General features: G+C 31.8%; 1 protein-coding gene, 1 long non-coding RNA gene and 1 pseudogene across 9 annotated transcripts in view; all 3 read left to right on the forward strand.

The window, feature by feature from the left end:
- Nucleotides 1-22,061, forward strand: part of LOC143243169 (uncharacterized) — a 139,705-nt gene that overhangs the window by 22,691 nt on the left and 94,953 nt on the right. The gene's annotated exons all lie outside the window — the stretch shown is intronic.
- LOC143243171 (uncharacterized) lies at nt 1,767-16,182 on the forward strand. Of its 7 annotated transcripts, XR_013024113.1 has the most exons (5): nt 8,164-10,574; nt 11,602-11,782; nt 12,472-12,549; nt 14,192-14,283; nt 15,801-16,182. It is a non-coding gene; the product is annotated as an uncharacterized LOC143243171 (long non-coding RNA). The 7 variants fall into 7 exon arrangements; XR_013024117.1 differs by lacking the exon at nt 12,472-12,549 and having other exon boundaries at nt 8,165-10,574; XR_013024115.1 differs by lacking the exon at nt 14,192-14,283 and having other exon boundaries at nt 8,167-10,574.
- LOC143243241 (anoctamin-2-like) overlaps nt 19,982-22,061 on the forward strand; it is a 36,046-nt pseudogene continuing 33,966 nt past the window's right edge. Inside the window, exon 1 of the transcript XR_013024242.1 lies at nt 19,982-20,022. The product of XR_013024242.1 is annotated as an anoctamin-2-like (transcript). The remainder of the gene's footprint in view (nt 20,023-22,061) is intronic.

Below are 22,061 nucleotides of genomic sequence, written 5' to 3' on the forward strand. Positions count from 1 at the left end.
ATCGCACTAAACATGCTCGCCCTTTCAGTCGTGGGAGCGTTATAAAGTGTGGTCAATCCCACTATTCGTTGGTAAAAGAGTAGCCCAAGAGTTTGGCGGTGGGTGGTGATGACTAGCTGCTTTCCCTCTAATCTTACACTACTAAATTAGGGACGGCTAGCACAGTAGCCTCGAGTAGCTTTGTGCGAAATTCAAAAACAAACAAACAATATAATTACATACGTTTATATGTTTATCAAGTAAATTATTTAAAAGTTCGTTAAGTGTGACTGTTGTTAATTTATTTTAAAAACAAATATGTAATTATTGTTTAGCTTTCTTCGTAACATGAAAGTCACAATCAATTAATTTATAGTAAACATTATGACAAGTTTAAAAACGAAACTCTTTAAGAGATGTACGTGTTGTTTGTAACTCATTGATGTCGAGAATTTAGAGTCGCGGGAAATTTATTGATGTGTATAATACAGAAAACAGACGATCAGGTAATAAAGATGAATAGTTTGGTTTGGTGTTTTATGACACAAAGCAACAAGGCTGTCCGCGCTAAAGATAAATAAGTAGTGTTAAATGAAAAGTAAAAGTTGAGAGACAGAAAAAAAATTAGCAGATAAGATGTTACCAAACGGAATTAGGCCAAAGAAAAGAATGAAGGGAAGTTAATCATCGTGGAAGGCCTTACAATTAATAGAGGCTTAACGATTGACATATTACTGTGAGTATTAAACAAAATAACGAAAATAATTTATTTCGCGAAAGAGAGTACTGACCATATATTTATATCTTTAATCTTTTAAACTCAAAGTTACAGCTTAACTATAGTTTGATCTATCTTAAAAAGAAGCCAGCAAAGACAGAAGTTACCACGAACCAACGTTAGCCTTATCGAAAGAATGTGATTGTTATGGTGAAATAGGAAAGATGAAATTCAAAAATTGTTGTTTGTTAGTGATATTCTTTGCTGTAATTCCAGAAATACCTCATGATAATAATTAGCTTAAGTGATTTATGATAGATTTAATTCCATGTAATACGCTAGCAATATAAATTAATCTTTATAATTAAAATGTAATGACAAAGCTCGTACTAATGAAAATAGATTTATAAAACAAACTAACTCGTACTGGTACCACAAAAATCCATAAAACAATTCTCCACTTTGTGCTTCATTCAAGATTCAATAAATTAGAAAAAAGTTTATGCAAGAACTATTTCTTTATTGCAGAACGTAGTTTCAAATAAAAATACTCTGATAACAAGAACATTACTTCACTGTGGCTGCACATGTGTGTTTCATTATATCTTTACTGATGTAATGTGTAAGTACAGGAAGTAATGAATAAAGTCAAACTATAAGAAGTAGCTGGAAAGCTAACATCATTATTATTATGACTAAGGACAAGATGTAGTACTAATGGTAAATACATTTACTGTAACAAAATTACTGTTAATTCTGTAATAATGCACCATGCAAAGAACATGCTTTAATTATATATAGTAAGATTTGAAAGAGAAGTAAAGCTAATCGTGGCTGAAATATGACACTGATTCATTATTACCTTAAAATTAATTTTAGAGGAATTGTTGATTGTGATGTATTATGATTTATCTCAGATCAGTCTCCAATTTATTATGTTACATACATTATGCATTACAATTTTAAACAGCTGGAAATTTTAATTTAAATGTTAATTAAATGTTGATATGTATTAAATATGTTTGAACTTTATTTCTTACAAGTTATGAAAATTCATTACTTAGTTTTTTACTGATGTGTTTTTCTAAATGCTTCTGTGATGTACACTGTGACAGGTAAATGATCCATGTGTTTCCTTTTGGAAGAGACGGATACCGTGCACCATATTTTCCTGGTCTATGGTGTTACTACTTGTGAGTATTTATTTATGAATTAATTTGAAGTATATAGGTGTGTACACTAAAGTTATGTGAACATTTAAGATTTCAGATTTAAAGAAGAACCAATTTTGAGAACAGTGAAGTTTAAAAACAGGTTCAATAGGTAATGAAGACTATTTGACACAGTAATGGTATTTGGTATTCAGTGGGAATGAGAAATTTATCTATATACAGGAATATGTATGTATGTGTACTTAATTATTAAAAATTATTAATTTGGGAAGGGATGTATGGATCATCAGAAAAGTTGAATCAAAATATAAAAATTGTATTTTCAATTTACTATTGAAATAGTAATATTTCAGAAAATAGATAAGAAAGGAGGTTTTTTATTTTATATTCTAGCTTGTCAAAATTTGTTAATTTAAATTTCTATTTGTGAAAAAGTATAAACTTTGCCTTTGGACATCAGAAATATAATTTAAATAAAGAAGCATGTAGTATAGTACATGACAAACAAAATTTGATATTTAGGAATTTGTTTTAATATTTATTTTAAATTAATTAATTATTGTGTACTATTACATTTGAATTACATGCTACAACATATCTTCATAAAATAATGGTTCAATAAAATTTTGAATGTAAATCTACAAATGTGATAACATCCCCCTGACCCCTACACATAGTAGTAGGGTTAAGAAGGTGTGGAATGAAACAAATACAATTACTAGTATAAAATGATAAATAACCAGAAACAATACTTAAAGATTATATATGCTATTACACTGTTGTAACATGGATTGTGAAAGCACTGTCTTCATATACTGTATGGTTTATGGAAAACATGCATGAAAGAGTGGTGTGCTTTGGACATGAAAGCTTTCTAATTGCATCTTTTGCAAGGGCAATAATGCTGCAGACATACAAAATTTGGTTTTGGTAAATACCAACAAAATCATGTCAACAATAAAGAAGGGTACATAATAGTAGTAACTTTGTTGTTCAACATCATAATACTCTTGTAATAATGCACCACATATAGGTGTGTGAATTTCTACACATTGCATGTGGCATTTAGAGCATAATGAAAGCTGATCACTAAATTGTTACTGACTAGTCATAGCGTATCATTAGTTGAAATATATCATGCAGACTCTCCCTTCAGTGTCACACAAAGAGGGATATATAAGAATGGGTTAACATTCAAAGAATCATATCCATAGTTTCATGAAATAGTTGTATTGTACTTTATACTTCCTTCTATATGTGAAACTTTATTGTTGTAAGATGTAGAAGATACTTCTCTGAATACTTGTAATCTGATTTGATGAGTGATCAACTAAAGAGAGGGAATGGATATGGTCAGATTTATATGATTGCTAGGCAGAGTTAGCAGCAGTGCTTGTGGAACTTGTACACGCTTGGAGCATGGTTTCATTGTATTTTTTAAAATTAAAGTTTGATGAAGGTAAGCTATATTGCCCTCGTTAAGCAAGAATAAATTTGTGTCTAAGAGAAATAATCTCAGGTTAAAAGAACAATGGAAAGCATCCAAGAATCATTATAAATTTGTACTGGCACATCTGTCTTAAGTAATGTAGTACTAATATTAAGAGTCATATATTGGTTATTTACCTTTTTCTAAATTTGAATCAGGAACAGCAAGATAGTTGTACTATATTTTCTATTCCTTTTCTTTGTTATGTAGAAAATTAAATTTGATAACGGTGTGTTAGCTAAGATGTTATCATTTTTATGATGTGCATAGTTTATAGTGTACATTCAGGTAGATTTGATTAGTATGTAGCTTACCTAGTTGCAGCCAACAGTAAATAATATTCCACAGTTTTGAAATATATATGGATGAGTGCAAAGTGAATTGTTTTAATTTGACTGTATACACAATGTGTAGTTATTCTCAATTTACTGAATATATAACAACCACGTATATACCTTTTCATAACTTGTAATGACTACATACACTACTGTGTACAGTATTTTGCTCGTGATTATGTAGTTCAGACTGTATAACTTTAAAAATAAAATTCCAAGACAGACATGTATGTAGTTTAAAGTTTAAAATCACCTGTATTATGGTTATCTATTTATTTTCATTTATCTCTACACAAACAAATTGTGTGTAAAACGTTCTTCAGATATTTACAACAATGTCATAACAATAACTTGACACGCATAAATGTACAGTTATAGTAATATTGTCTTACATGACATCAGTGATGACGAGAAACCCACTTGTTGAGAAATTTATATGCAAAAACGGCTCGTTTGGGCTGAGAAAACACTTTACATAGAAGAGCGAACAACGTTTCGACCTTCTTCGGTCATCGTCAGGTTCACAAAGAAAGAGGTAACTGACCGGAAGCTGACCACATGTTTCAAAGGGGTTGTGTAACTGTGTGTCGAAATGTAGAGGGCGGTATTAGATGTTTGAATATATAATTTTATTTATTATATTAATATAGGTATAAAGGCGTTCCTTTATATTGGTTTATTTTGGGTTTAAGTTGTTGTATAAGTAAGGCTTCTTTAATTTTACGTTTGTTTATGTTTGTTTCTTTATTTAGTATTTGAGTGTTTTCTATGGTTATGTTGTGTTTATTTGACTTGCAGTGTTCGAAAACGTGTGAAGGTGACTTTTTATGTTCTTTGAATCTGGTTTCCATTTTTCTACTTGTTTCTCCAATATAGAAGTCGTGGCAGTTATCACATTGTATTTTATAAATAATGTTGGTGTGGTGTTTGTCAGTGTAGTTTTTACATAGTATAGACCTCAGTTTTGTGCCGGGTTTTTGAATAAATTTGGTATTAATTGGAATGTCATATTTTGTTACTAATTTTTGCCAAATGTTGGTTATTTGTTTGCTGATGTCGGGAATATATGGTATACAGCAGTATATGGTTTCGTGGTTTTTTGATTCGTGAGCTGTATTTACTTTAGTTGGTTGATTTTGCTTTCTGTCTAGGTGTGTGCGTATAATGTTTTCTACGGTTTGTGGAGGAAACTTATTGATGTTGGTGAAGTATTGTTTTATTTTGTCTAATTCATCGTTAATTTTATCTGGTGAGCATAGTTTTATGGCTGTGTTTATTTGGTTTCTTAGTATGTTGAGTTTTTGTTTTGTTTCTTTTTTTGTTTCATTGTGCTTTTGCTGTTTTTTTACCTCATGAATTGTTTGTACTGTCTTACTGTATGGGTATTGTAGTTAGTAATTTAGTCTACATATTGCTTGCTGCACATGAAGAAGTGCCTGCTTCAAGTTTATCCATTTAAGAACTTTAAAGATTTATACTGAATACTATTCTGTTTTTTCTCAAAGTTTTTATTGTGACATTAAATGAATAGCAGTAAACCTTGTTAAACAGTTAACTTTCTTATAATTCTATATTTAACTGGAAAAGAAAAGCTATGCAAATTTTACATGACTTGAATCTTGATTGCCCAGGAATTAGTTAAAATGTTAAAAATAAATTGGGACAAAATTGAGATTTTGTGTTCAGAACAAGATTTTGTGTTAGCATAACTGTATTTTTCTTCTTTACAGAACTATAAGATTTTAAGCCTTTTTGACTGTGTGAATCGCCTTCAAGTTCAACTTTCCAGCTCCTTGTCGTCATGTCAGTGATGCTGAACAAGATTAATGTGAAGAAACCTGTGAAGGAAGAATCTGCCCATCAGAAGGAAAAGTACCAATAAACAGTGGAGGTGAAACTATGGGGGGTAGAGGTGTCAGTCACTCCACAGCAAGTACACGTTTGTCCATTTCCTTTTTTTTCAAACATTAAATTTCTTGAAGTGAGCTAAACATACATAGTGAAGCTCCTACAGTAACATCTGGAGGACATTATAAAGGCAGGGGATCAATAAAATGGGGTCTTACTTTTTAAGCAATCTGATGCAAAACCGTTTATGAGGGAGGGGTTACAGAAGGCTGTGGATTTCCTCTACTCCATATGGGTTGATCGATGTAGATCTCTTATCCTTTTCTGTCAATCTTGCAAACCCTTTTAAAGTGTAAAATTGAACAGCAGTTTTTTTGTATATCAACATTTAATATGTGTATACGTGTCAATTATTTTTAAACATGACATTTGTATTTCCAAGCTCACAGCAGGCAAGGTCTAATTATGGACAGTGTTTTATAATGGGGAAAAAGAGCACTTTTGGAGCATAAGAGGAGAAAGACAGGTACATTAGTTCACCCATCCACCTCCATTGTTTGTGTTATTGAGCTCCTATTAAAAACCAAACTATCATATGTCTTGTGATGACTGAAATTTTGTTCTAGAAGGCTCTGTGTCTTATTGTGAGATAAGAAATAGAGTACTTTTAGTAATTATTTTAAGTATAAAATGAAAGAACACATTTGTTTAAAACTGTTATTGTGTTATGACAATTACATAAATTCAAAATGCTTTATATGATTGGGTGAATATCACCTAGATTTTACATGTGGAGAGAAAATTGTAGTTACCAGTTCTTATGTTGCTAGGACCCTCATGAGATGTTTGTTAGCATTATAACCATAACATCAAAGCTTAAAGTGATATGGGATGTTGTTGTTTTGTTTTTTATAGGAACTATAAAACAACTCCGCTGTCTCAAAACTGTCTTCGGTCTACACCAAATATCTTACTCTCTTTCTTTTCCCTTTCATTCAAGTACAAGTGGTAAGATACAACACAAAGTAACAGTGAAACAAAGTGCATTGAACAGATGCATACAGGTTTTCAGTAAGGAGTCTAATTAGTATATCCACTGCTGTGAATAGTAGTTAACAACTGTTGGCTTCTTGGAAGGGTAAGGTTCAATAGCCAGTGCAATAAATACTTCCTGGATAGAGGAACTACATTTCTCTTCTTAAAATGTCATGTAAGAGGGGGGATAGGAACAAAAGAAATGAACCCTTTCATTACAGACTCGCTGTGTGTGACTTTGTTCATAATCATCAGTTTCCACACTGTAACTTTTAAAATGATATGTGTATCTTCACAAAATCTGACTAGCTTTCTGTAAATATTACTAGTATTTTGTATACAAAAAAATTCAAAGTTTTGATCAAGTATTTTCACTAAAATTAAGTTATCTTTTGAAATTCAAGAATTGTTCAAACTGGTCCACTTTCTCTTTTCCTCCTCTTCAAAAACTGCATTACAACAAACTTTAAGTGTTTTCAATCAATGGCAAGTAGTGTAGTGACTAAAATATATAAGTTCAGTGTTATAAGATAGAATACACTGTTTAATGTAGGTGGCGGTAATTTATTTTGTGAGTTAATATTTCATGACTGTTTTGTTTCACAGTAAGAAAGTTGAAAGCAGAAGGTTATTGAAAGTTGTGTAATTGATATTAAGGCTACAGAGATTTCTAGAATGCCTCAATGCAAGAAATAAAAAAAGTGTCAACAACCATACAAAAGACCACAGAGTAGGAAGTGAGCCAAAAGTAAAACCAAGGAAAAGAGAGTTTCAGTCAGATAGAAGTTAGAAAATGTGAAATGAATCATTTAAAATAGAGAAAAATAGTTTGGCTTGTCAACTGCATTTTAAACCAATTGAATTTGGCCAAAATGGATTTTTGTCAAGAAGAGAACCATGCAGTATTTAGATCCAGTTGTGATACACGTAGTGTGAAGAATTTGTCATGTTTCACTTGTTTTGAACATATTTTAGAATAAGTGGAATGCATGCTGTTCATTTATTTTTGAATTTATCTCCAAAAAGTGGCAAACATCCACTGTAAAAGAATCCTTAGTCCAACACACAAATTTAAATTATTATATACAATATTTAAAAGTGCGTTTTTAACTGAAATGAAATCAGAACATTGGAAAAATTGTGGTTCTTCAAAACTCTGTAGGAGTGGGTGTGCTTTTAGGTCTAATGCTCCAGTGTCCAACTGTATTTCATAGTCACCCAAACTGTTTAAAATGTGTTAACATTTTCACTTTGAGGCAAAAAAATTAACTGTGTTTTTAAAGATGGGTAAAAAATACATAGTAATGTTTTCAATTATTTATTAAGAAAATTAATTATACAAAAAATAGGTGGTAGAAGTAAAGCACCAGTTCACCACAGGTCAATAGCTGTTTTGGCATGTGGCAAGCGGTGACCATGTTGGACACCATAGGTCTGAGAGATCTAGAGCAGGTGAAAAACAATACTCTTTTCTCTCTTCACATGTTGTCTGAGAAAGAAGGAAAATAACTTTCTAAATCCTGTCTTGATTTGTTGAAGGTAGAATTAGGTGGTGTACAGATACTAAAACCTCATTGCTATATTGTGTATATATACAAAACACAAAAAATCTGTGTCTGTCTCTTGTTCCATTATCTAACTAATCCAGGTTCACTGGACCAGTCTTAACCAAACTGTGTATAATGCTTTCAAGGGAGCAAAAACAGTAGTGCTTTCAATAGATGACTATCCTTCTTAATGAGGGTAAATGTGAAGATAATTCGGAAGTGGCCATGCTAATGGATGGTTCCTAACTCCTCCACCCCATTATTGCTGTTATTGAACACTTTGATTGAGTTAACATCAATTATATTCATCGATGCACAGAGCACACAAACATTTAATATATACATCTCGAAGACTGTGCTTGGCTCTCTTTGGAGGAATTAAATGAACAAAGATGACTGCCTTTGTTACAATAATGCATAAACTGAGATGAAGTTTCTATTTCAACAGCCACCATAAGGCTGGTATGAAAAGCTGTTGTTTGAGTTGTAATTTCTTACTTTGACCTGTCTGTAAGACACTTCTGTAGCCATTGGTTTTCTATTAAATAATCATGTGAAACACTGCAGAAAGATGTGATGAGCTGGGTGTTGAAAGCAGGTAACAGAATGCACCCCTACTGACATTACAATTGATACTACCTCTTTCTACAGGGTCATAATGACCATTATACAGTCTAGTAAATGAATTGTATGAAAATCAGGATTTTTCTCATTTATCATATCTTTCACCTCCAGATTTTGTTTAAGTTCATGCACAAATGAAGGAAAGGTACCTCAGCTTGATAAATATGAAACATAAAATTTTGAGTTATTTTTATGATTCTAGCTCAGAACTTCTTACTAGGGCACGTGCTAGTTGACTTCTAGGTGTTGCTGTACCTAACATGAGTCATCACAGATGGTATCTGCTGCTTCATGGGATAGTTCACCAGGTATCAACTTGAGTGTGAATTTGTATTATTAATGGCTCAAAAGTAATATGTTCTTCTGGATTATTGCCATCTAAGTTGATTGGCCAGCTACAAGGAGAACATAAATCATGTAATTAGTTTCTGTTTTGAAAGAATTGTGACCTGTAAAGTGCAGCATTTTATCTAGGTATGTGTTGAGTCTGAAGTGCATATTTTAATAATATTTTTTCCTTTTGAGTGTGTTTTAATTTTCATTCCATTTGTCAATTTTATTTTGCAAAGTGGTAAACATGCGAACTGATTATAGATTATCAAAAAGTTAGAACTTGTGTTTGGTAAAGTCCATGTTCTTTATAATGTATTATTTTCTCACACTAATCTTCCATCTCAATAAATCATCAAGTCTGTCAGTATGCAGGGTGTGGATTACACGAATGCCTATATTTTTGTAAACTACAATAATTAATCACATCAGTACTTCCAAAGTTGATTTTTCATACTATGGATCTCTGATAAAGCTGTTTAAAGTTTATTTTATATAGCCTTGACAGAACAAATGGGGGCATCTAGTCAACTGTAAAAGTGTTATAAAAGTAGCCATTATTCTAAACCAAAACATATATGGTTAAGGTGGAATAGAATACTCTTCATCCCTACCATGTCTTGTATTGAGTGAATCAGTATGGTTTGCATTTGAAAATAGGTCTTTGTGGTCATCCATTGCATTGTTTCAAGTGTTGTTGTTCCTTCAGACTCTCCATTGTGTTTTATGCCCTCACTTTTCTTCTAATGAAGATTGATAGCCCTCATTACATTCCAGTTTTCCCATAAGTACCACATCTTTCTTATCTGGGTGAAATGTATACCTGGCTCAGTCTCCCACATCAGTTTTCCAAATTTGACTTTCTTGTCTTCAGGTGTGTCCTCTGGATGGCTTTGGAGGATGCTTCTTTCCTTCCCTCAAACTGTTTCTTCCACCTATTCAATGTAAGATTCTTGCTATATGATGATATGACATAATGCACTGTATTGGAAGCTGTAATTCACCTAAACTGTAAATGTATTTCTGGAAGGTTCTTACCAAATTTCACACTTCCCATCTTACCTCTTCATTAAAACCTGATGCTTCCAAATTCTAAGAGAACTCAAAGTGATATCTGGTAGAATTGAACAGATGAAGTCATAAGCAAAATGAGAATACCTTACTTTATTACTGATGGAGGGTTGTTACATGATAATTTTAATGAATAATTTGCAAACAAGAGGAGGCAGAAACTTGTGATATGCTTGAAAACAAGATTTACAAAAAGATGGCAGCATTGAACAAGAATATGTATTGATGTAAAAGGATTGTTTGTTTGTTTTATAATTTCGTGAAAGCTACATGAGGTCTATCTCCACTAGCCATCCTTAATTTAGCAGTGTGAGACTAGAGGGAAGACAGCTAGTCATCACCACTCACTGCCAACTCTTGGGCTACTTCTCTACCAGTGAATATTAGGATTGACTGAAACATTAGAAGGCCCCTACAGCTGAAAGGGTGAGCATGTTTGGTGTGATGGGGATTGGAACTAGCAATCATCAAATTACAAGTTGAGGGTCTTAACTGTCTGGTTATTCTAGGCCTGTGTAAAAGGAGATAAGTACTTATTGGAAGTTAATTTTTTAGTACAGAAAATTATAAATATCACAACAATTTTATAGAATATGTGATGTAGATTAAAAATAAATATGCAGGTTAATCAGTCTGTAGAATGGTATTCCTGAAGTATTGAAAATATGATTCAAATTATAAAATTTAGTAATTTTGAATAATTAAAACATCTAACACATTTATGACTCGCAAAGGAAAAAAAAAATGTAGTGTCACAAGCTGGTAATTTGATTCACCCAAAAACAGCTTACATCAATAAGGGTTTATGTTCAGTTGTAATTATTTCAGTCCCAGCAAAAATAGTTGCATAACTCAGAAAGTGTTAAAAATGTGTAACTAAATAATTGTACATTTTGATTTAAAGAGGAGATATGACAAATTATGAAGAGTAAAATAACAGTGTAGAAATACATTATTTCCAAGGAACTTTCAAAGTGTGATCACAGTAATGTTATAGTGTTATTACTATTGTAAGGATTAAAACCATACATTTACTAAAATAGATTAATTTCTGCATATAATCTAAGCAGAACTGTTGTATTAAATATTCGAAACTAACATCATATTATGAGGACATCGTGAATGTAACAGCTGCACACACTTCCAAAAGGTTATTAATATAACTTGGAGGGACGGTGCTTACTTGTGTGAATATAATGCACCATTTATTTTTTATCAGTATCTTAGAGTAGAATTCATATAATTAAAAAAGTAACTGTGCACAATTTTCTAACTGCTGTATAATAAACATACAAGGAAAGTATACAATTTTATCACCTTACAAAAATATAAGACTAGAAACATGTGTTAATCCATTACTTTTCAAAAGGTACAATAATTTTATAAGTAGCATGTGGTAATATGTTCACGTTGTAGCACATTACAAATTCTAATGATACTTTTATTGTTTCAGTGGTTCAGGAACTATCTACACAGCCATAGTAACTGCTACTGGGTTTTAAGTTGCAATTAAAGAGATCAATGAAAACCAGGAAAAGAGCTTATCGTCACCGAACTTATAGTGGTGGACAAAAGTAAACATCCAAACCATCGTCAACTATTTGGTTAGCTATCTTGTTGGTGATGAGCTTTGGGTTAGTCTTATTAATGTTACATTTTAGTTAATTTTTGTATTTTTAATCTTACCTGTTATAAATTGTATGCTAACATATTGTCTTTATTTAATTAAATGGTCAATTTCAAGCAATTTTACAAGTTTAAGAATATTTTTGCATATCACTCTCACAGGTTTGCTTTGTTTAAATTGTAGTTGTAAGTAATACGTTACAGTTTTAATGTGGTTCTGACATAATGACTTTTTCAATTTATTCCATATATAAATAACTTTGAAATAACTTTATATATTTCTGTTCTAAGCTTCTACCAGTATGTTATCTCCAACCAGCACTCTTTAGTTTTTATTATGCTTGTTTCAACTTCTTTATATGTACGTGTGTTATGTACATGGTTGTTGAAATTATTTTATTCAAGAAAGGTTGAGTTTGTTAAATTATTTGCAGCTTATACAGTACTCTCAAATGTAGCATTATTTACAAAACTGTAAACATTATTTAGTGTGTAATGCAATAAATATTAAATTTTCAGTCTCTTACACAAAATACAATCCAGTGTAATCTTTTATAAATGTTGGGAATCAGATCACAGCATTGGCATCTAAATTAGAGTTAATTTTGTAAGGCTTACTAGTAGTTATTTCTGTTTTCTTTTTCTTTTGCATGATAACTTTATTGCCTGGTTGACACTTGGCATTGGTTGGTTCCAGAATTAATAAAAAGGAAAAAGTACGGACCAGAGGTTTACATCTGGTTCCTTGGTATTTCATCAGAAAAATTCTGACATGGTAAGTGTAGGTAACCAATACTTACAGCCAAGGAATAAGAGTTGATTGAAGTTCAATTTTCTCCTTGTTTTGGGTATCTTGCATTTTTCTCTTTTGTGAATTGTTTAAGTTTTAAAAGTTACAAGTCTATGAAATTAGATGGAAAGTTAAATACTTTGGTGCAACAATAATATAAAATGTGATTTTATAAATCTCAGAGGGACTTCCAGTCTTTCACCAATAATTTCAAGATCTTTTAATAACTTGGGTGTATTAATGCTTTGCTTTAGTTAAACACAGATATTTCTCTTGTAAAGTTTAATAGTAAAAATTATCATTGTTTCACGAAACCAAAATTCTTAAAAGCTACATTTTTGTATTTTAAAATACAATTGTCTGCTTTGTCCAGAATGTCTTCACCAACCACAGGTAATAGATATAATAAAGACAAAAACAAGAATGTTCACATAATTCAAACATGTAGATGTAATGAAGGTAATAATGAACAGTGGAATGATGACAGCAACACTGAATATTTAACAAGACTATATACAATTACAAACAGTTAATTATTAAATCTTGTGGAGTGTATGATATAATAATCTTTAAAATGCATAAAGTATAGTGTTTTCTGCCACAATATCACTACCATCTTGTTAAACCCCTATAAATAAATAGTAACATGTTAGGTAATTCACTCAGGGTGTTCTGCTACTGTAAAGTTATATTTTGTGGAGATATTTAGACAGTATTAGGGAGTATTATCCAAAGATTTGTACATTCCGATGTCATGGGTGTCAAGTGACATGAGTCAGTAATAGTGCATGAAGCAGATAGTATTTTTGTGTTTTGTAAGTAAGGTATATTCTATCTCTGTAATGCTAGTCTCATTAACAGAATTAGTTATAATTTCTGATATATACAGGGTGAACCAAAAGTAGGTGGACAGTAAAAAAACATTTATTTAGAGATCACGTATGCGTACAACTATATGTAATAAGACAATTATATTAATAAAAATAAAATGTTATTTATTAACGCAAATGCTCAAATTGTTTTCCTTCCTAAAAGAGATTTCCAATACTCTTTTAACACCCATATTCTTTTATCTGTATTTAAAGTATTTGACATTATGGGTTCTATTAACAATCTAAAAAAAAGAAAACAGATTAAATTAAAACAAATGTAATTATACAATTGTAATTATATAACACAAATAATATAGTTGCAACATAGTTATAATATACAATTGCATTAATATAACCGATACATAAACCTATTCCAAATGCTGTCCACCTACTTTTGGCTCACCCTGTATAATTGTTTTCATTATATATACATGTATATTTTATTATCAGAATTATTTTGTGTTGTTAAGTTATTGATTTAGTCATCAAGTCACACTCCTTTTCAGGTACTTGATTTAATATTAACAAATGGAAACCAAACAATGAAAATAAAGATAACCTGCCTACAGATTTTCAAGACTTTCTAGACAGGTGTCTAGAAGTGGACGTAAATAAACGCCACATTGCCTCTGAACTCTTATTAAAGATATGGTATAAATTACTGTTATTTTACTCAGATATTTTGGTTTACTTTGAACCTATTATCTTGATAACATACACCAAAAAGCAGTACCAGTATGTTTAGTTTCATTTAGGCCCATCCTACAGTACTGTGCAAAAGTGTTAGGACAAAGTCAAAAATCAGATTTCAGGCAGCTTTCAAAAAACATCTGAAGATAAATCACAGGTAAAATATCAATATTTTATTATTCTTCACATTTAGTGCAAGAAAAATTTAGTGAGAGTTCAACAAACAGTGAATATTTGTTGTGTCTCCTTTTACTTTAATAACTATGGAAAGTCTTTCAGGCTTTGTTACAAGATGTTTAATCATGGTGTCCTTTGGGAGTTTAGTCAAAATGTCTCTGATACACTCCCATATAGTTTCATTGGAAGTAGCTTTTGGTTTCTCAAGTTTTTGATTTATGAAATTCCAAATCTGCTCATTTGAGATGGGGCTCTTAGGGAACTATTGTATTATTTGAATAACTCCAGTGGCTTATTTCTCAGCTAAGTAATTTCTGCATACGTTGGATGAGTGTTTGGGGTCATTATCCTCTTGGTAGTAGAACTGGGTCTGCCATGATGGATCATTATTTAGTGGTCCATTATTCCAACTATTTTACAGAAATTTCCTGTCATCTCTACAGAAAAACACCTCAAACCATCACATTGCCTCTCCCATGCTTTATCACAGGTTCTGTGCATTGAAATACGAATCTTTCATCTTTCTTCTGCTGGATGTACAATGTACACTTTGAGTAAACTATTTCAAACTTTGACTTTTCCATCCATATTACTTCTTTTCAATTATCAGCAGTCCAGTTTCTTGTCAATACTTGGAGAACAAAGTAAAGGTTTTTTAACTGCTACATGATTAAATATTCTATCATTATTGGCTTATCTTGATATTGTAGATCTGGACAAATTTCTTTCATTTGGTACATGGTCATTTATCTCATGCTTGAAACCAGTTTTCTTTCTATCCAGAAGGTTGCACAAACTAAGGTACTTAATGCCAGTTTCATTGAATCTAGGTGTTCTGTTTCTTCCCTTCTTATTTTAAAATTTATCTGTATTGTACTCATTATTTGTGGTGTGGTTGACAGTAGTTGGGGAAAATTTCAAGTCTACAACAATTAGATGAAGAGTCCAACTAGCATCACATAAAGTTTTTGTGTAAAGTCTCTGATCTACTGACAATTATTTCCTCATTTTTAGTTGTGGAATGATAACGTCATGTGTGTGTTATTAGTGTTTTTATCAAGATTTATTTGTGGATTGTTATTAAATTTATTTCTTCTAACACATACTGGTTCAATATGCTAGCTTCTTTCTACATAGTTGAGACATTGCATGTTGTACCATGACATTTATTTCATGCCCTAAATTTTACCACTATATTCATTCAAACAGAACCATTATGACATGTCCAAGGTACAAGCATAGGAAATTCTAAAAACTCAGTGTTCTCACCCTAGCTTGTTTAATTGTTAAAAAGTGATCAATGAATCACTACCATGGCATTGAAATTTACAATCAGTAATAACATGGAAGAATTAGCCCATAAAATGAAAGAATGAAAAGATATTCTTTTGCTCTTACACTTTCACACAGTATTGTACAAAGAGACTAATTAAACAAACTGTATGTGATGTATAATAAGCACTTTTGTTAAAAAGATGTTTTTTATTTTTCACCCAGCATCTGTTAATTGAAGTAGCCGGCCAGTGAAAACAATACAGCCCACTACAGTGATAACTAGATTCACATTAATAGTTCAAAAAACAAATATCCCAATATACATGTTGAAATATATTGACCATGAAGACTGGCATCATTTTTTGGACAAGAAAATTAACAGATTGTTTTTCTTAGATTTCTTCTTTAGCAGTAGTATATTGGGTGCCACGACTTCCTATTATTCAGCTTGTTAGATTTTGAAAATAATATCCATTTCTCCTCCATATAAAAATGTTGTTATGAATTAGGAATAAATAAAACTCTTGCTTTGATCAAATTATTATTTTATTTGCCACATTGAACATTTTTTTATTATGTTTGTTGATAAAAAAAAAAGAATAAACAAGAGGAAAGTTGATGTCAAACAGATATGCATTCAGATTCATCCTGATATTTTTGTGAAATCTATATCATTTAGTGTCAGAACTATGTATTATGATCTCACGTATTGCAAGTTGAACTTGCAGTCTGTGAGTTGTGGGTTGAATCCTTGTTCAAACAAACATGCTTGTTTTTTTCAGCAAAGTAGTCATTATAATCAACCCTACTTTTCTTTAATAAAAAGTAACCAAAAGTTGACAGTGGATGCTGATGATTAGCTGCATTTTCTTTTGTCTTTCATAGCTAAATTTGGGATTGTTAACACAGATAGCTTTTGTGTGGCTTGATGAAAAAATTCAAATAAACAAACAGACTTAGATATGTTCATTTTAAGTCAGTTTTCTAATCTGAGGCTAAACAAAATCCTTTTCAGTGTTGCTTCTGAAATTGCTGGGAATTCCTCATACAGATACTTGAAACAGTCACCATCTTTGTTTAAGATAATTACAAACTGATCTATCAAACCCAGTTTTATATGAAATGAAAGTAATAGGACATTCTTTGTGTCAACCAGACTTTCACATTCAGTGTTTTCAATTCTGGTATCCGTCTGACTTTGTGTGGTTATTACTTCTTATCCAGCACTGATTTTGTGTCATTTATCCCATTTCACAAACAAAATGTGAAAACTTTGTCTGACTGGGTGTTTAATACAACAACATTCAAAGGACTTTCAAGTTTCCACAAAATAGCCAGCCATGTTCTTTGTATTAGACCTTATTAACAACAATTTTGATAGTTTTGTATGTTTCCTTCAAGTGAATTGATTGACTAATAGGAACATACATATATGTTACTGTTTTGAAGAACACATTTTGGACCTGTATTTAAGTTATCAGTGAACTATATCCACTCTTCATTCACAGGCTGCAACTCATAGTATTGGTATTAATACAACAATATTGTTTCAATAAAGCAGTGAACATTCTTGCTAAATGTATGGAATAAATCCTTTCTCTTGATTTCTAGAAGCTTTGGTTTAGAGTTATTTGGCATAATGGCTGTTTTCAGAAAGTAAAATAAGACAAGTTTTAAAAGACTTGTAGCAAAATTTTAATAATTATAACTCACCAGGTTGACTAATGAGTAGTTCAAACAGCAGCAGTTCTGGTTTTGAGCTATTTGATGTAACGTCTGTTTTCTAATTTCAAATAAAACTACATGGACTTTGATTTTTTAAAGGATAATTATGTTAAAAAAGATGTAATGTGTAAATTAAAAAGTTAAATGGCATTAAAAAAGATGAATGTCCTTTAAAAAACGAAAAATATTTGTAATGTTACTGATAAACCATAGGACAAACCATGTTTAAATTGGTGCTGTTGTTGAGAGTCATAAAATGTGGCTTGTTGTGACCTGAATGTTACAGAGACAACACAGTAGTGCAACAATGCCAGATAAAAGAAAACAATGAGTTAAAAAAACTGTGACCAATGCATAGTCTAGTTAAGAAAACTTCCTCTTTCTGATACTTGTGGAAGCAAGATGGCTAAAGTTTAATAGAGGGTTTTATTTGGAAAAGTTTGTTTTCACGTTACTCACTCCAAGCCAACTGGCACAGAGCTGAGTCTTGAATACAGGACCTAGTGTACAGATGGTTTAAAATCAGTTTGTTACTTTAGTTTTACTTTTCCCATTCTCTCTTTGTTCTGATTTATTTGTTTTTGGTATTTCCTTAGTTTGGTGTTCATATCCCTCCATCTTATATCTAGGTGCTTTGTCTTGTCCTTTTTTTTTTTTTTTATAGTTCTATTTTTTGGTATTGTTCTCAACCCTTTGGAATCCAGGGTTTAGATTTTAGAGGTTATTCTTCTTTGGAACCAGTCTCAGGCTTTGGTCCTGTCAGTGCCTTCCTCTCTCACTTCATCTCCCAGTTTTCTTTTTTCTCTAACAACCTGAAGCTTTGTATGTCCTATCTCATAATTTCAATCTTCTTTTTTCATGCTTTTCCTTTCTTATTGTTCTATTTTCTATCCACGTCTCACTGATCATCTGTATCTTCATTATTAACAGAAGGAATGATAGAATCTGTCTCTCACTCTACTCTGGATTTTATTCTAGTCTTTTCGTTGTCCCCATAAAGTTGAGTGGTTCTTATCCTGTCATTTCTTTATCATCTCTGAATCTCTACATGTATATTTTTCTGCTTTAATTGTTTAGGGTCACCAACTGATCCATCTTGCATATTCTTCTTTGAATGAGTTTGACCATAGACATTTTTGCATCTCCTGCCAGTTTCAACATAGCACAGCCTCTTTCCTCTTTTCGTTGTTTGTCTTTGGCGATCTCACAGACTGGTATGTGAACTAAAAGTAACACATTTGTCTACCATAACTTGTATAATTATGCAGTTTCCTTTTTTCTCTGGATTTTGCCTCCTACCAATTTTTTATTCTCCAGTATACCCAGAAGATCGAGTGTGATGACTTTTGTTTGTTTTATTTTCCAGTCATTTTCATGTGGTTTATATACGTATTATGGTACCTTGATTAATGTACATATTTCAACACATTGACAATTTCTCATTGATAAGAAAATGAATGTAAGAAGGTGATAGTCATCTGATACAATGTTACATGAAGAACAACATCTTACACTTCTCATTCCTGGTGCCATGTGAAACCACCAAGTTGCTGTCTTTACCTCACAGGTATTACTAAACAAAAATCTGAATTGAACACAAGAGAATGGAAAATATTAAACCCATCTCCTCCTTCTAAGTGGCCAGTGTTTAAATGAAAGTTTTCTGGGAATATAATTGACATAGCCAATTCTGAACTCTTATTAAAACAAAACATATAAAACAGACAATTCTTTCCTGATCTTTCTTACTTCCAGTAAATTTTCTTTGCCTTGTCAAGAGAAAACTTGTGCTTATACAGAGATCGTGTGACCTTCCCATTGGTAGAGGGCTACAGCAGTGTGATTGTCATAAGCTGTTATAATGCACATGAGAGCTTGTTCAAGGTTGATGGCATGTGGTAGTTGTATGTAAGTGAATAGCTCTTAGTGGTGCAGAGGTAAGTAGCTATATGAAAAATATTTTTACATAAGGGAGATTTTAACCCTGTCTCTTGACTATTGAACTATCCCAGAATAAGTTAAAAATATTATAATGTTACTTGTCATTGTAGTTTGTGCAAACTAAGTTTTACTCTGGACAAAAGTTTAAGGAAAATAAATTTTGAATGTGATTACCAAGTTACAGATAAATATATTTCACTTGTAAAGGGTTCAACAATTCTTGTTTTAAAAATTTGATTTGGTTTTAGGACTTACAGTATCAAGATAATTATACTCACTATAAGTATACAAGTATAAAAGTGGAAACTTATTTCAAGACAATTTGAATTGCTATTGGTTGTAGAACATCTGTTATTTAGAAGGTTTGTTTGAAGTTCGTTCAGCATGAACCTTATTTAAGTTTCTAAAAAGCAGAAATTTCATACCTTCTATACTTATGTTAAATAGTGTTCCTGATGAAATATAGTGTGCATGTTGTTGTATATAAGATTTCTAAGACAAATATTTTTTTTCTTTTTCTTACTCTTTCAGTAAGAGGGAATTGTTCAGTGATGGCATTAATCTTTACACTGAAAAGTATGACACTCAAAACACAGCTCGGAGGGACTCCAAGTTCCTGTAGAAAAGAACAGGAAAGTTTCGAACCCACAGGAACTTGGAATCTCCTGTCTATTAAAAAAGTTTTAATAAAAATGGGCAAATGACCACATCACCCACATAGGTGGAGGTCTCACAAAATGGATATGATCTCTCAATACTGTGAGAAAGATCAGAAAACGTAGGAAATGCTTGTTCATTTATTACATAAGTGCTGAAAATGAGTCTAATCTGGAAAGTCCGTTCTTTCTACCACATGGTAGAGATGTAATGCTGTCTTTACAAGAGGTAATGACCCCAAAAATATTTAATCATGCTGTAGATTATGATTTTCGTCTGCCACGGCTAGTCTTTGCCTGATTCTGGTCTCCTGGTGAGATCTGTACCACGGTTTCTCGTTCTGCTGTCGTTGATTTTTCAGGTGGTCTCCGCTTGTAGTATTGGTCTGTGTGGCCAATCGCACTTGTAACTAGATATACATTCTTCAACTGTGCTGGTTAGGGAAGCCTATCTATTCAAAGTTTTCCTTTTTCACATGCAAAGAATACATCTTACTTGTCTCATTCTTGCCAACAATCTCCTCCATGAAGTAATAACTAAGAGTTTGTTTGTTTTGAATTTTGCACAAAGCTACTCGAGGTCTATGAGCTCATCACCCCAACTTCAGCAGTGTGAGACAAGAGAGAAGGCAACTCGTTATCACCACCCTCCGCCAACTCTTGGGCTTCTTTTACCAACAAGTAGTGAGATTGATTGAAACCTTATAACTCCCCCACGGCTGAAAGGGCAAGCATGTTTGGTGCGACAGGGATTCGAAACCTCGACCCTCAGATTTCGAGTCAAACGCCTCAACCACCTGGCCATGCCAGTCATGAAGTTAGAGTAAGACTTAAGAGAATTTAAATTAGTTTGGTTCAGAATATCAGTGGGAATGGTACTGTATTAACAATAATTATAAATAAATGAATAACATATATTGCCTACAATATTTACAGGGCCATTTTTCTATTGTTTTATAATTTTAATTTTGTCAGTTGAGTACTTGTAATTAAACCATGAATTATGATGTTCTTGCATAATGTTTAAGGTCCAACAAATAGCTTAATATTTAGAACTAAATATTTTTACTCACAGTATAATAATGTTTGATACTTAGAAATTTTTACAATGTTAATAAAGTGTTTATTTTCTTACTTATTTATAATATTGTGTGTGAGGTTTATGCAATTTTTAAAGGCATTCTCTGTTGATGTTAATCAGTTTAATATTTTTGAATTATTCTGCATGAAACTTAATTATTGTATTAGTTGGAAGATGAGAGTAAAAGTATACATCATTTGGTGAAAAGTATACATCATTTGATTAGAAAAGGCCTAAATGGAGAAACTTTGATAGTTATGCATTAATTTTTTTCTTACATTAATGATACATTTGTAAAGGCAGAAATGGAATATCAGTAATCATAGAATTCACATGTGTGTGTTAGTTTGTTATAACTCAAAAAGAATTAAATAAAAAAAATGCTGCATTGACTGAAAATATCCCAGTGTACAAGCTACAGTGTGGGATCATACTATGTATGCAGTGGAGATAAACTGTCCATCAGTCTTAACCTCCATTCACCAGTCTCATATAAGAAATAGAGTAGCAACACATACAGAATTAAAAATAGAAGTTAGGACAGTGAGACGGGTGCTCAAGCCCACAACTTCCTACATGGGAAAACAATGTGGGACATGTTTTTACACATGAAAACTACACACATGATTTATAAGATGCAATGCAACAACTGTCGTAACTTCCACATTGGGGAAAGAAGCAGAAAAATGGAAACTAGATTCAAAGAACACAAAAAACTATCTTTGCACGCTTTTCAATACGACAAATGTAATAAACACATTATCATAGGAGACTCCCAGATGCTAAGTAGGAAAACAAATGCAAAATCAAAGAAGCTCGACTTATAGATATAAAATTAGTCCATAACTTCTCATGGTTTTGAGTTATAACAAACTAGTATAATTTGTTAGAGGTTTAGGTTTGCTGTTTTAATGGAGTCATTCCTTCTGATTTTACACATTTCACTATTTAACTTCATTAAAATGTATTTATTTTCACTAATACATATTAACAATTGTGATAAAATACTGACAGAAACAGGTTACAACTTTATTTTGCATAACAAAAGTTATAAGTGTAAAATGTTTTATAAATTCCAAA

Source organism: Tachypleus tridentatus, unplaced genomic scaffold, assembly GCF_004210375.1.
Source record: "Tachypleus tridentatus isolate NWPU-2018 unplaced genomic scaffold, ASM421037v1 Hic_cluster_2, whole genome shotgun sequence".
Classification (NCBI taxonomy): domain Eukaryota; kingdom Metazoa; phylum Arthropoda; class Merostomata; order Xiphosura; family Limulidae; genus Tachypleus; species Tachypleus tridentatus.